The sequence below is a fragment of the Maylandia zebra genome, linkage group LG7 (assembly GCF_041146795.1).
Source record: "Maylandia zebra isolate NMK-2024a linkage group LG7, Mzebra_GT3a, whole genome shotgun sequence".
Taxonomy (NCBI): Eukaryota; Metazoa; Chordata; class Actinopteri; order Cichliformes; family Cichlidae; genus Maylandia; species Maylandia zebra.
The window spans coordinates 544572-560402 of NC_135173.1; positions in this window are offsets into that span (position 1 = coordinate 544572).

Below are 15831 nucleotides of genomic sequence, written 5' to 3' on the forward strand. Positions count from 1 at the left end.
AGCTACTGGTCCGGACGGGATTCCCGGCCGCGTCCTCAAGTCATGCGCGGCTCAGCTGGCTGGAGTGTTCACGCACATCTTCAACCTTTCCCTCTCTCTGTCTGTAGTCCCAGCCTGCTTCAAAATGGCCACCGTCGTCCCTGTACCCAAATCCTCCACCATCTCCTCATTGAACGACTGGCGACCTGTAGCCCTGACCCCCATCGTAAGCAAATGCTTCGAGAAGCTGGTCAGGGACTTCATCTGCTCTGCACTACCCGACTCACTGGACCCTCTACAGTTTGCATACCGCCACAACAGGTCCACTGATGATGCCATAGCCCTGACACTACACACTGCCCTGTCACACCTGGAGAAGAGAGACACGTATGTGAGGATGCTCTTTGTGGATTACAGCTCAGCATTCAATACCATCGTTCCCTCGAAGCTGGACAGGAAACTGCAGGATCTAGGACTGAGCAGCTCCCTCTGCAGCTGGATCCTTAGCTTCCTGTCTGACAGACGCCAAGTGGTCAGACTGGGCAGCATCACCTCATCCCCCGTCACACTGAACACTGGTGCTCCACAGGGTTGTGTACTGAGCGCTCTCCTGTACTCACTCTAGACCTACGACTGCACAGCCACTAACAGCTCCAACATCATTGTGAAGTTTGCGGACGACACTACAGTGGTGGGTCTTATCACCAACGGTGATGAGACGGCTTACAGGGAGGAGGTCAGCGCCCTGACCCACTGGTGTCAAGACAACCATCTCACCCTCAACGTCGCAAAGACAAAGGAGTTGATAGTGGACTTCCGGAGGTGCAGAGAAGTACACACCCCCATCACCATCAACGGCGCTGCTGTGGAGAGAGTGAGCAGCTTCCGGTTCCTTGGTGTACACCTGGCTGAGGATCTTACGTGGTCAGTACACACAAACAAAACAGTGAAGAAGGCGCAGCAGCGCCTCTTCTTTCTCAGGAGACTGAAAAGATTCGGCATGAGCCCCCGCATCCTCAGGACCTTCTATCACTGTGCCATTGAGAGCATCCTCACTGGATGCATCACCACCTGGTACGGCAACAGCACCGCCTACAACTGCAAAGCTCTCCAGCGAGTAGTGCGGTGCTCTGAACGGATAATTGGAGGTGAGCTTCCCTCCCTCCAAGACATCTACAGGAAGCGCTGCCTGAGGAAAGCGGGGAGGATCATCAAGGACTCCAGTCACCCCAGCCATAAACTGTTCAGACTACTTCCATCAGGAAGGAGGTTCTGCAGCATCCGGTCCCGTACCAGCAGACTGAGAGACAGCTTCTTCCACCAGGCCATCAGACTGCTGAACACGTCATAGACACCTCAGCTTCACTACTGGAACTTTAACATTATGCACTCCATACTGTACAGTAATGCCACTGTTTTGCACATATTCAACTCTGTATATTTTATTTTATATATTTTATTTATTGTTTACTCTATTTAATTTGTAAAATATGTGTACACACACACACACACACACACACACACACACACACACACACGTAGAAAAATATGTAGTATACACATCCAGAAATGCATATACTATTATATATTGTACATATATTTATTAGTTTCAGATGTAGCCATTCTTGTATTTTGCTTGTTTACATTATTGTATTTTGCACAACTCTGTTGCTTGTGAAGCTCGCACACAAGAATTTCACTCACATGTGCTGTACCAATGTACCTGCACATGTGATGTGACAATAAAAAGTGATTTGATTTGATTTGATTTATTCTTCTTTCACAGCATGCAAAAGTCTGCAGCCATTTTCCATTTTGCAGGCTTCCAGGCTTCTTGAAGGACGGTATGGTATTGGTACAATGGTACTGATGGCATTATATCACTAAAACTGCACCGACCCACTAATGATGCTAAGTTTAGTTTAACTGGTCCAAGTGGCTCTTTGACTACATTAAGCAGTCTCAACTCTGACATTAACCACTGTTAACCACCTGACAGTCAGAAGCTTTGCATTACCTTTGCGGCATTTCATCTGACCAATAAGGTTGAGCTGAGACAATATCATGTCTTATGTTTAACCACCGACGTTTGTTCATGAAATTAAGCGGCTCTGCACCTTTGGCTTTTGCTGCTCTTTGACTTTATAAGTTTCTGAGTTATTATAGAAAAGATAAAAGTGGAAAACACATTGTTGGAAGAATCAGAAATATCAGCTTGTTTACTTTCAGTCGGTTTTTTTGGATTTGTGTATATGGTAAATGGCCTGTATTTATATAGCGCTTTACTAGTCCCTAAGGACCCCAAAGCACTTTACACATCCAGTCATCCACCCATTCACACACACATTCACACACTGGTGATGGCAGCTACATGGTAGCCACAGCTGCCCTGGGGCGCACTGACAGAGGCGAGGCTGCCGGACACTGGCGCCACCGGGCCCTCTGACCACCACCAGTAGGCAACGGGTGAAGTGTCTTGCCCAAGGACACAACGACCGAGACTGTCCAAGCCGGGGCCCGAACCGGCAACCTTCCGATTACAAGGTGAACGCCCAACTCTTGAGCCACAATCGCCCTGTAGATTATAAACTGTAGATTAAGGACAGAGATGCAGATTAAGAGGCAGATGTGATGAACAGTAACGTAGCTTGTTTCCCACCTACTCGCGGTGAGTAAGTACGTGGGAAACAGGTAAACGAGCAGAAAGCACAGGTTGACTCTAAATGTGTTCATTTAAAAACACAAACACAGACTCGTAGTAACTAAGACACGTGGGGGAAAGAAAAGCAAACCAAAACTGTATTTAAGCTTTAAAAACATGGCACAAGTCTTGTAAATTTGCATTTACCTTCGTTCTTGTCACATAGTCACTTTTCAGTCCCCTCACTCTCGTCCAAACTCGGCTGGCCAGACTGGCTACCTGCTGGATGTCACAAAACCATTAGTGTGGTGTGAGAGGCTCTCACTGCAGCCCTGCACTCCTCTGCTCTGCACTGAGCTCTACTTCTGTGCTCTCATTTCATCTTTCTTTTTCTCATCATATACCCTCTCCTGCTGTCATCTTTTTCTCTCACTCCACTCTCTTCTTTCCCTTTGCTTTCTCATGTTTTTCCCCAGCACTGCAGGACCTGCGTCGCTCGGGTCTTCACATATTACTTCTGTTATCTCAGACTTGTCTTGTTCATAGTTAGCACTTTGTTTTAACTAGTCCTGAATCCTGTTCATTCGTTCTGTGACAGATCTGTGAGCCTCCTTTACCCTGGTACAAATAAAGATTTTATTCATTATAAATACTTTGTTACAATAATGTTAGCTAAGTTTTACTTTTAGGCAAAACTGTCTGCGTCAGAGGGCGACGCTGTCAGGGGCTGTGACCCAGTGTTTTGAGTTTATTTTGTATTTTTGATTTTTCTTATGTTAGTGTGCCATAATATAAAGTTGTTGTGATATTATTTAGTTCAGGTTTTGTTTCAACCATGTCTCCATGATTTATGAGTCTTTTCCTGTCCTCTATATAGTCTGTCTTGTCCTGTGTTTTACTTTCTGTTATGCCAGTGCTTTAGTCTCCATCTTCCATGTCTCCTCAGGTATTTCATGTCTTGGATTGTGTGTTTGTCTGGTTACATGTTCCTGTGAGTTTTGGCTTTTCATGGATCAGGTTTTTCCCTCAAGCTCGTACTCTGTTTATCTCACGTTATAGTTTTTCATGTTCGTGTTCAGGCCATGTTCATGTCAGAGTTTTCATGTTTTAGTTCTCGCCCATGTTCGCCTTGCTTTGTTCTTGTGTTCATGTTTTTCAGCCAAATAAGCGGCTCGCTTTGTGGTTAACCTTAGTTCATTTTCTCCCACGTCTCCTTAGGGTCCATTTTGCAAACACACATATTCATCTCTTATTTTATTAACAACAGCAGTGTGATTCTGAGAAAATGAGAAAAAAATGTCCCACATCTATAATTAAAGGCAATCGTCATAATTTCTTGACTTAAAAACTGTGACTGAACTGACATATTTGAGACTGAGGTGATAAGGGTCACATCTCATCACCATCACATGTCCGTGACTCGACTTCGGCTTCATGCATGAAGGTATTTAGCTTCATGATCACGAGCGAAGTTCCTGCACTGGGGAGAGAGAAGATGGAAACAAATTGCCAGATAAATACTGAATTAATTACCTATTATTATTGTATTAATGAAAGCAATCTTTACAAAATGTTGTATTCCGTCAATAATAATTTATTCAGTGTACCACATTAGACAAATATCTGTCAGGTCATTGATCTGTTTGTTCCTAAAGTAAAACACACATTCATGGATTGATTCGTCACCACAGCAAATATTTTAGCATACTGCAGGAGGAAAAACATACATATAATCCATAACATAAATAATGTTCAGTTAACTGCACATTCAGGCTTTTGTTTATGCCTGTGATAAGCATTATTATCATCCGAAGTCCACCATCTTTATTTAGTAGAAATGTATGTGGGTTTAAAATGTGCAGCCTTGGTTCCTCTACGGACTAACAGCTGCAGCACACTGTGCAGAGCCTCTTTAATGGTTTAATTACCTGCATAAGGTTAGCATTGTTTTGCACTTACATTTGATGTGACACGCAAAGGCTGAGCTGTAGTGAACTGCTGTATTATCTTTACAACATGTCTGTGCAGGTTCTCCGTCATGCAGGTCAGTGTCATCTCTGAGCTTGAAACGAAGGTGAGTGGACTTCTTTAAGTGTCTTCGTCTTACTTAAAGAAGTCCAGCTGCCTTCTTTTCAAGCGCTTAAGGTACAAAGAGCGGCTTTGCACCCTTAGCTGTTGCACACTCACACATAAACCTGTATCACTGCACTGCAGTCATGCTGCTACACTGACTACATGCAGTGGACACATGTGTAATCACAGAAGCATCCAGGTTCCTCAGTGTGTGCAGTACTGGAGCACAAGCTGTGAAATGATGTGTGACACTGCAGACAGTAAGAGATAATGTTAAGTGTTCACCGTGACACAAATTAAATAGAATTTAGATTAAAACTCTTGTTTTAAGTTTTTTTAGGCACTGGTAATACTAGTCCATGTACGCGGAGAAGACAGATGTGGAAATCAGATCACAACGATGTACTGACCTTATTAATTTAACAAAAACAAATCCAAATGGATTTAATTTGTTCTTTGCAATAGTCTGATTTATGTGTTTACGCTGAACAGACCTGGTACTCAGCATTTAGGTGTTCAAAAAGAGTTTGTGACTGTCAGAGTGACAAATCTGATGCATATATTAATCTACTGAAACATTTGACACATTATGACATGAAAAGGAGACATAAAATCTTTTACGTCATAAACACCAAAATGCCAAAAGTCCAGCAGCTGGGCTCCTCAGATCACAGACATTTATAGACTGTTGTTAAATTACAAAAACATATAGACCTGAGATGTGCTGCTACCATAAAATTCAAAATGAACTAATATTTTTTATTTAAAAAATGTAATGTGTGTATTCTCAGTGGACAGTACAAGGACAAGAACAGATTTAGTCTGGTTTGGGATATTCTTTTAATTGAACATTTTAAATGTAGTTGAGCAGCACGATTTTTATATTTATGAAGATCTTTCATCAGTTTGTGTTCTTCTGAGAACATCCCAGCTCAGTACGAGCTGCATGGGTTTATTATATTCTATTCTTTGTTGTGTCTTGTATCTGTCTGTAATTCTGTGTCCTGGTCTCTCACCTGTGCTCCCCCATCACCTTAGCTCATAACACAAAATCAACACGGGCAGTTTTGCTCGTGAAGCTGGAGCCTCACAGAATCACAGCACATGTGTCCATCATGACTTACAGCTTCCTCTGAATGTAACAAACATTAAATATTTTAATTTAAAAATAAATATTAAAAATAATCATCATGAAAACTAATTTATTAAGTGTTGATGTCATTCATTTATTTCTTTTGGGCAGTAAATAAATAATTTGCAGAGAAACAGTTGCTTGAGGAAATTGATTATGTTGTTGTAATTGTGTAAACCTGCGTCGACCTACAGTTTCTGGTCATGTGGAAAAAGCTTTTGTAATCCAGTCAGAGAGTGCCTCCATCTAAAGCTGCTTGGAAACAACTCAGTTATACAGAAAGTGTAAAGGCCATTTCTCTGAGTCTGTGTCGCTGCTGCTACATTTAGTCTGTTTGAAGTTTGACATCATATGCACCAGTTTCACAACAGTATCATAAAATCCTGCCTTTGGGATACATGGTTGCAACTTCAATGAAACATCTTAGTGTTCTTGGAATATCTCGTAAAATGTTGTTAGTCGTGTATGTGAGTCTCATTTAACTGCATGAACTCAACTCCTGAGACCCACGTGTGTGTGTGTGTGTGTGTGTGTGTGTGTGTGTGTGTGTGTGTGTGTGTGTGTGTGTGTGTGTGTGTGTGTGTGTGTGTGTGTGTGTGAAACAAAGAGGACGGGCGTAAACATGGGTGCCAGATCATTTAAAAATGATAGAAACTCATTCTGTATTTGTGTAACCTCAGAGTGAGTTGGGGTGTAGAGGTCATAGGTCATCTTTCATTTGAATAACCGCAAAGGATTCTGGGAAGTAGCTAGCCGGTCGTCACGGCAAAGCTACGAGAGCGTCTCTCAGCATGGGCCCGAAAAAAGTTCTGTCAGCCGAGGAAGGAGACGATATTAAGAAGTCGCTGGAGTTTATGACAGAGGAGATTTCTACTGTCAAACTGCAGCAGAAAGCCATCCTGGACCTGGTCGAGGAAGTTAAGGCTCTCCGCATCCAGAATGCCGAGAAGGATCGGCGGCTGGCGTACCTGGAGAACAGAGTGGCGGATTTGGAGCAGTACACCCGGATGAACGATGTTATCATCACGGGGCTTCGCATCAAACCCCGGTCATACGCCCGGGCGGTCGCCACTGACAATGTAGGAGGGCCAGGAGAGGAAGATGTCAACTCCACGGAGCATCAAGTGGTTACCTTTCTACGGTCCAAAGGTGTGGAAGTGGATTATAACAACATTGAGGCTTGCCACCCTCTACCCCGAAAAAATGACAGTAACAAACCAGCCATCATTGTGAGATTTGCAAACAGAAAACAGAAAACAGCACTGTTAAAACAAGGAAAGAAACTGAAAGGATCCGATGTCTTCATGAACGAACATCTGATAAAAAGAAATGCGGACATTGCCAGGAAAGCACGTTACTTGAAGAAACAGGGAAAAATTCAAAATACATGGACCACCAACTGCAAAGTATTCATTAAACTCAATGGAACACCGGAACAAGCCAAAGTGTTGGTCATCAGAAATATGGAAGAGCTGGACAAATACTGAGGTCAACTTACTCTGGAGGTATGAATACACATGTGACGTGACACACAACACAACACATGGCACAGTCCAAAAGAACTTCATCTGCATCCGGCAACAATATCAACATAACTCATTGGAATTCTCTTTATGATAATCTGGAACTGAGAACATTTCGATACACAGACCATAATGTTCTAGACTTAGAAAAGGATATAGACCCGGAAAATAATTTCTTCTACAACATCAGCTGTAACTGCTGCTACTTCACTGATGAAGAGTTTAAGCACACCATCAACACGGAAAATAAATTATCAATAATCCATTTTAATAGCAGAAGTCTGTATGCCAACTTCAACAATATAAAGGAATATCTAAATGAGTTGACAAATCCATTTGGAATTATTGCCATTTCTGAAACATGGATCAATGCGGAGAAAGGAATGGACTTTGGACTGGAGGGATATGAAGTGAATTTTGTAAATAGAAGGAACAAGAGTGGAGGGGGAGTAGCTGTGTATGTGGATAAAAACCTAAACTACAAGGTGGTAGAAAGTATGACAACTGTAATTGATAATTTACTAGAATGTATAACAATTGAAATGTATAAGGAAAAAGAAAAAAATGTAATAATTAGCTGTATATATAGAACACCTGGCTCTAGTATTCAAGTATTTAATGACTTCATAGAGGAAATATTCTCTAAAACAAATCAAAAAGTTATGTTTATCTGTGGTGATTTTAATATTGACCTGTTGAATCCAAAAAAGCATAAAATGAGCGACGAATTCCTAAACACTATGTACAGTTTGAGTTTACATCCTAAAATAACCAGGCCTAGCAGAATTACACCACATTGTGCCACCTTACTTGACAATATTTTCACTAACAATATGGAAAACAACATTGTGAGCGGAATATTAATTAATGACATCAGTGATCACCTACCAGTTTTTGCAGTTTATGACACTAATTATAAGAAAAATCAGCATGAAGAACTGAGATACAGACGTGTAAGGACAGAAGAAACTATGACTGCATTTAAGAACGATCTATTAAATCAGGACTGGGACAATGTGTACAAAGAAGCTGATATTGATATTGCATATGGCATATTTTTAAGAATATTCATGGAGTTGTACGATAAAAACTGTCCAACAATAAAATACAACAGAAAGCACAAATATTCAGATAGACCATGGCTCACTAAGGGTTTACAAAATACATGTAAAAAGAAAAATACACTCTATAGGGAATACCTAAAACAAAGAACAAAAGATGCTGAAAATAAATATAAAAAATACAAAAATAAGTTGACCAATATTTTACGTGTATGTAGAAAGGAGTATTATAGTAAAATATTGAACAACAATAAACATAATATGAAAGGAATATGGGATGTTTTAAACGGTATCATTAAAAATAATTCTGGACAACAAAGTTATCCTCAATACTTTATCGATAATGGCAATATTATGGAAAACACTGCTGATAAGGTCAACAGCTTTAATCATTATTTTGTAAATATTGGACCAAAACTGGCAGAACAAATTCCTGAGTCCCTGCCATCAGTAGACTGTAGTGAAAACCTGATTGATAGGAACCCTAACTCAATGTTCCTCACATCAGTGGAGGAAAAAGAAATAATTGACATTGTACACATGTGTAAATATAAAACATCTACTGATTGTAATGATATTGACATGAAAATCGTCAAGAAGGTCATTGAAGGAATTGTAGGACCTCTAACATATATTTGCAACTTATCATTTCAGACGGGAAAAGTGCCAAACAAAATGAAAATAGCTAAAGTTGTGCCGCTGTATAAAACCGGGGATAGACGCCACTTCACAAATTACAGGCCTGTTTCTTTACTACCACAATTCTCCAAAATCCTAGAAAACCTGTTTAATAAACGATTAGACAAATTCTTAGATAAATATAAATTACTCTCTGACAGTCAATATGGATTCAGATCAAAAAGATCAACATCTCTGGCATTAATCGAATCAATTGAGGAGATTACGAATGCTATAGATCAGAAACAGTATGCAGCTGGAGTATTTCTGGATCTCAAGAAAGCATTCGACACAATCAATCATGACATATTAATTAATAAACTGGAACGGTATGGGATTAGGGGGGTTGTACTGCAATGGGTGAAAAATTATTTAAGTGACCGGAAACAATTTGTGAAGCTGGGTGTCCATTCCTCATCATGCTTGGACATTGCTTGTGGTGTTCCACAAGGCTCTGTACTGGGTCCAAAATTATTTATTATTTATATAAATGATATTTGTAAGGCATCTGATATATTAAAATTAGTATTATTTGCAGATGACACAAATATTTTTTGTTCTGGGGGGAATCTAAAGGAGCTGCTGGATACAATTACTTCAGAAATGTGCAAAATTAAAAAATGGTTTAACAGGAACAAACTATCGCTAAATCTAAGTAAAACTAAAATTATCTTATTTGGGAATTCCCTTAGAAATGCACAAGTGCAGATTCATGTAGATGGTGTGGAAATTGAAAGAGTACTTGAACATAAGTTTCTTGGTGTGATTATAGATGATAAATTAAACTGGAAGTCTCATATAAATCATATACATAACAAAATTTCAAGAAGTGTCTCAATCTTGAGTAAAGTAAAACACATTCTGGACCACAAATCACTCCACATTCTCTATTGTTCCCTGATTGCACCGTATTTGAATTACTGTGCAGAGGTTTGGGGCAATACTTACAAATGTTCGCTATCATCAATCTTTATATTACAAAAAAGGGCCATAAGGATAATCCATAAAACTGGTTACAGAGATCATACAAATCCACTATTCTTAAAATCAAAAATTCTAAAATTCACAGATCTGGTTCATTTTCTCACAGCACAAATTATATATAAAGCAATAAATAACCTGCTTCCTGACAATATTCTAAAAATGTTTTCTAAAAGGGAACGGGGATACAATTTGAGGGGGGAATTAAATTTAAAACATCCTCGTATCCGTACAACATTAAAAAGTTTTTGCATCTCTGTGTGTGGAGTGAAGCTGTGGAACAGACTAAGTAAAGATATGAAGCAATGTCCAAGCATGGCGCAGTTTAAAAAGCGGTTTAAGGATATGGTTTTTACAGGGTACAGGGAAAAGGTAGAGATTTGATAGGGTGTTCTTGTCTAATATTTTCATGTGTGTGCGCATGCACGGGTTTGTTGGTATGGGTATATATGTATGTGTATATGTATGTATATGTATATATGTGTATATGTATATATATATATATATATATATATGTATATATGTATATGTGTATATATATATGTGTGTATGTGTGTGTATGTATGTGTGTATATATATGTATATATATATATATATATATATATATTAAATATATATAAAATTGTAGGTTGTGTATCCTTCAGGTGTTAATGGGGTTATTGAAAATGTGTATATGTGCGTATGTGTGTATATACGTAGGTATGGATAGATAGAAACATATATGTGTATATATTAAAAAAAAAAAATAAATTACACATAACATATAATGTAATTACAAGGAGGTATTTCTGTAGTCTATTGATACTAGATAGTGGAAAAGGGGTGGGATTAAATAAGCTTATGCTTCTTCCTGCTCCTTTTTGAACATGGACGTTATTTGGAGTTGTGGTTGCTCGTTTTCCTTTTGTTTGCTTTGTTCATTTGTCTCTTTTAATTCTATTTTTTTTTTTATACTTTTTCAACATGTTCAAAATAAAGATTCAATCAATCAATCAATCAATAACGGCCTTCCTGGAAAAGCAAAATGTGTTAGAGGTTTTCCAGTCTGGTTTTAAACCCTTTCATAGCACTGAATCAGCCCTTTTAAAAGTTTTCAATGACATATGTTTAGCGACTGATGCTGGGGACTGTGCTGTTCTTGTGCTTTTAGATTTGACAGCCGCGTTTGATACCGTGGATCATGCCATTTTATTCTCTCGTTTGGAGCACTGGAGTGGTTCAGGTCCTACTTGGCGGGGCGAAGTTTTTGTGTCAGCCTCGGTGACTATGTGTCGTCCTCCGCTCCCCTCTTGTGTGGTGTCTAGGCCCCCTCCTCTTCTCTTTATATCTGCTTCTGTACTGAGAAAGCACGGCATTGCTTTCCACTTTTATGCTGATGACTGTCAGATCTATGTCCCTCTAAAGAAAAAAGGCGGATACCTTACACAGCCATTACTTCAGTGTCTCAATGACATTAAAAGACAGAGGTGATGGTTTTTGGTAGCCCCACTGAGACCCCCAATGTGTATGTAGATTCCCTGGCCCAGTATGTTAAGCCAGCTGTCACAAACCTGGGGGTCAAAGTGTGATCTGAAGCTTGACAGTCAGATTAAGGCAGTGGTAAAATCAAGTTTCTTTCACCTCAGGCAGCTGCAAAAATAAAGCCAATTCTTTTTTCTCGGCAGCGCTTTGAGACAGTGATCCAGGCCTTTGTTAGCACTCGGCTGGATTACTGTAATGCACTTTATATTGGACAGGCCAGTTCTTTACCTGTTTTTAAGTCACTCTTGAAAACCCACCTCTTTACCCTGACCTTTGACACCACGTGAGATGTTGGTTTTTATTTTTATTTCAGTTGTTTTTAGGTGATTCGATACTGTTTTATCTTGTTTTTGTTTTAATATAGGGCTGTTTTAATTTTATGTTTTATGTGTTTTATTTATTTATTTTGCTGCTTTCTGTTATTCTATTGTTTTAACTTATTTTTTGTACAGCACTTTGTTCCTGTGCTGGGTATTTTAAAGTGCTTTATAAATAAAATTGGATTGGATTGGACCAAAAAACTTGCTGGTCCTGCTTTTTTCTTCTTTTTTTCCTTATCTCGATGTCAGTCTGCATTGCTGGCTGTTAGTATTTCTCTTTTAATGTGTGTGTCTCCTTGTCCATCTGGCTGAAGTGAGAGGGCACGGGGGCAAACTGTGGATGGCAGCAGGAGCGGAGTGTGTGTCTGAGTGTGTGTCTGAGTGTGTGCATACTCTCGGAAACTGTAAACAAGTATGTGTGTGCACATTTCCATAGAGCTGAAAATACAATGCTGCATCAGACCCAACTGTCAGCTTTCTGGTGACATTGGGAGGAGAGAGGTGGAGTACGATGGAGAGTACAAACAGCAAACACGTGCACGCTTTGTTTGGCATGAGATGACCTGCTGCAGACAATTATGTCTCCTCTGCTCTGCCACAATCAAATTAGTGATGGAGGACAAGGCCTCTGAAGAGACCCACCGCTGCGAGGGAAATGAAAACACGAGCACACACAACTCCTCACTTTAATACACACACATTCCACCACGCACACATGCACCTATATTATTTTATAAACGTTATGGCTAACATTTATGTACGAAGACACATTTGAGTAAATGCATTCTAAGAAAACGATGCACGAACAAGTAAGTTATAAACGAGGAGATGGATCTCTCAAAACGCCATCATCTCCGTCGTTATGGAAACAAACATGTTGTAAACAAATTGTTAATTAAAGAAAGGACAGATGCAAAGAGAAGATGACATTGAAGGCTTATCGCCACATTTAAATCTGGTGCAATTTCATTTTTCATGGGAGAACTTTGACATTGATTAGTAGGCAATCCTGGAAGAAATCAAATCTAAAATGTAAATCCCAGCAATAGGTGCCTGCTCAATAAGCTCTATATACAGTGTTCAGCAGAAAAGTCCTCGATTCCAGTCATGAGATGACAATGAGACCTGTTTGATGTACAGCAGGATGCCGACTGCTTGCCATCTGTCACAACTTGCGTGATGTGCAAAAGATACATGAGATCAATTTAACAGTTCCACTTAACAGCACAAAGAAGAATGTTTGAGTGCATGATGTAATTGATTTTAGGAATGGAATCTGGGACCACCGACTGTGAGTCAGCTATGAAGATAGCTTTTGTTTTTCCTTCCAGCTCAGCAGAAAAAGGGTTGGAAATTAAGAGGGTTAAATGTATATATGCTGCACAGAGGATCGTGTTGCAAGTAAGGTAAAGTAAAATGAAACTCAACTGGTGTGAGCACCTACAAGACAGTGTCATGGAGCGTGTCAGAGATGTCTAATGATGTGAAAGAACAGCTTGATTGTTCTTCTTCGTTAGAGAGAACAGATGCTACATGGGTTTTCTATAAAACACCAAAATCTTCTTTTTCCTTCCTGCTGCCCACACACAGTCATGATTGGTGCCACTGGCTGCAAAGTGTAAGGAGACGTTATAAATGGACATTTATGATGCACGTGTTTGTTTGCAGTTCTAAATTAAGCCACCGACACTCAGCGAGTAAAGCCAGCCGCAGTGGGGCACAGCCACAGGGCTGTGGTTATATGTGTCACCAACAAAACAGCAGAAAAACAGAATCAGCTTTTTACCCTGCAAATGAAAATGTTGATATTTGCATGAATCTGGATGTTCAAATTAACCAACTGTCCGGAGGAAAGAGAAGACTTGAAATAGTTTTAGTCGTGGCCTGTAGACTTTAGGTGCTGTGAAAGGCCAGAGTGCCACAGAGGAAATATGACCAAACTAATTTACCCTTGTAGAAATAAAGAAGAGTAAATAACAGTGAAGTGGGGAAAGAGAGAGTAACCGGTCCATGGGGAAAGACAGCGTTGCAACATTGTCACCACTCAAAACACGTTTAATAAAATGATGCAGTGGGTTTTCAATGCGGACAAACCCACCCCACTTCATCCACTACAATCATAGCTGGTATCACTATGACTGTGAACACTGTTGGTTGTGATCACATTACATTTTTAGGAGTGCAGTAACATAGCATGTTATAGCGCTAAATTTAGTGAGCTGCATGCTGGTTGGATAGAAAGAAACCAAGTCAAACCAACATGTCTTTTTCTTCCTGCACGTTTGCAGCACAGCTGATTTCAGTTCATGCGCAGGAAGAGGAAAATGGTGGAGCGGTTTACAGCAGAGATGTGGACAATACTTTTATTTTCAACTGCATCCAGGACAGACACAACCCCATTATACTGCTAACACACCACACAGTAAGCACACCAAGAATCCAGAGCAATGTTAAACCTGAGTGCATGCAGACCCCAGCCCAGCAGTGAAACCCTAAACTTCTACAAGTAACAAAGGCAGAGATGAGCAGTCGGACGTGAAGCTTCCAATCACCGTGGAGATAACTTTGAAGTCTAGTTTTTAGCCTTTGTGTTGTCAGCTTTGTGTTCATTTAAAGCGTAAAGTGCTATACAAATACAGGCCATTTACCATTTTACCATTTCATATGTAGAAACTGAAAGAAAGGTCATTTGTGTGTTCTCATTAGATCAGGGATTTGTGTTGGTGTGTGAAGTTCAGGTTCAGGTCATTTTATGGAGTAACAAGAAGGTAATGTAGTGAGTGTAGTGTAACTAACCGCTTTCTCCTGTGAGTTAATAAATAACATAATGATTTGCTTTTGCATTACTTGTACGAAACATAATGAGTGATGTGTAATACATGACTTTTCTCTAATAACAACACCAAAACTGACTGAATTATACTGAGTACTACATTCAGATACTATATGTTTTAAATTCTAATGTCAAAAAACTGTAGTTGTAGTATTTATACTTCCCACAAAACGCTACGTCCAGATGAACAGAATCAACCTTTGGAGATTTACTTTCCTGCATAAAGACGTCTGACTGACACTTTCTTTGAGTTTTAGACTTGAACTTTAGACTTGAATCCTTAAACAGTGTCAGCAAGAACCAACATGCAGTTATTTCTCTGTGCTGTATTGTTGCTCCTTCTTTCAGATGAGCGATCGGCAGCTGCATCAGGGCGAAACTTCCTGCAACCCTCCCCTCTCCTCTCTAAGCCACGCCCAGTTGTAGGCATACGAGGTCAAGGAGCTTTTGAAAGGTCGCGAATGATTTTTGATTTCCCAGCAGAATTTAAAATCTGCTCTTTCAGTCCTTAATACAGTGTTTCACTGCAGCTTACTTTTTGCATGATTTGCTGTGGTCTTTGTTCTGCTTTGCAGCTGTTCTCTGATTGGATAATGTTTCCAGGCTAGACTTTAGAGGACAGATGACCTACAGAAGTCTAGTTCCCTAACAGACCGACTTTGCTTACCCCAACTGTAACAAAAAGGTCACACGTGGGCTGTATTCAGCTTTTCTGAACATTTCTCTTGACCTGTTATGGTTTAAATATTTACTCAGAAACGTAATCTTCTGTCTCCTCACGAGAGACTGCCGTCACCATTTGAACATTTATTCACTTGGCCTGCTCACTTTTTCTCAGAGCTCCATGATCAGATTCAGCCTTGTCCCGTGGCCTTCTGCTGATTATAGGCCCAGCAGATGGTTGGCTTAGCATAGACTGCAGATATAGAGGAGGTTGATGACCAGTAAAATCAGTCACAAAGAAGGTGCTGCACCAAAAACCTCTGTGTGATTTCTTTCGTCACTAGCAGAATGTGGTGGTCTCCTGTGTTTTGCATGAAATATGGCCTTTTACTTTGAAGGCAAAAGAAATGTCCAGTTTCAGCTTGT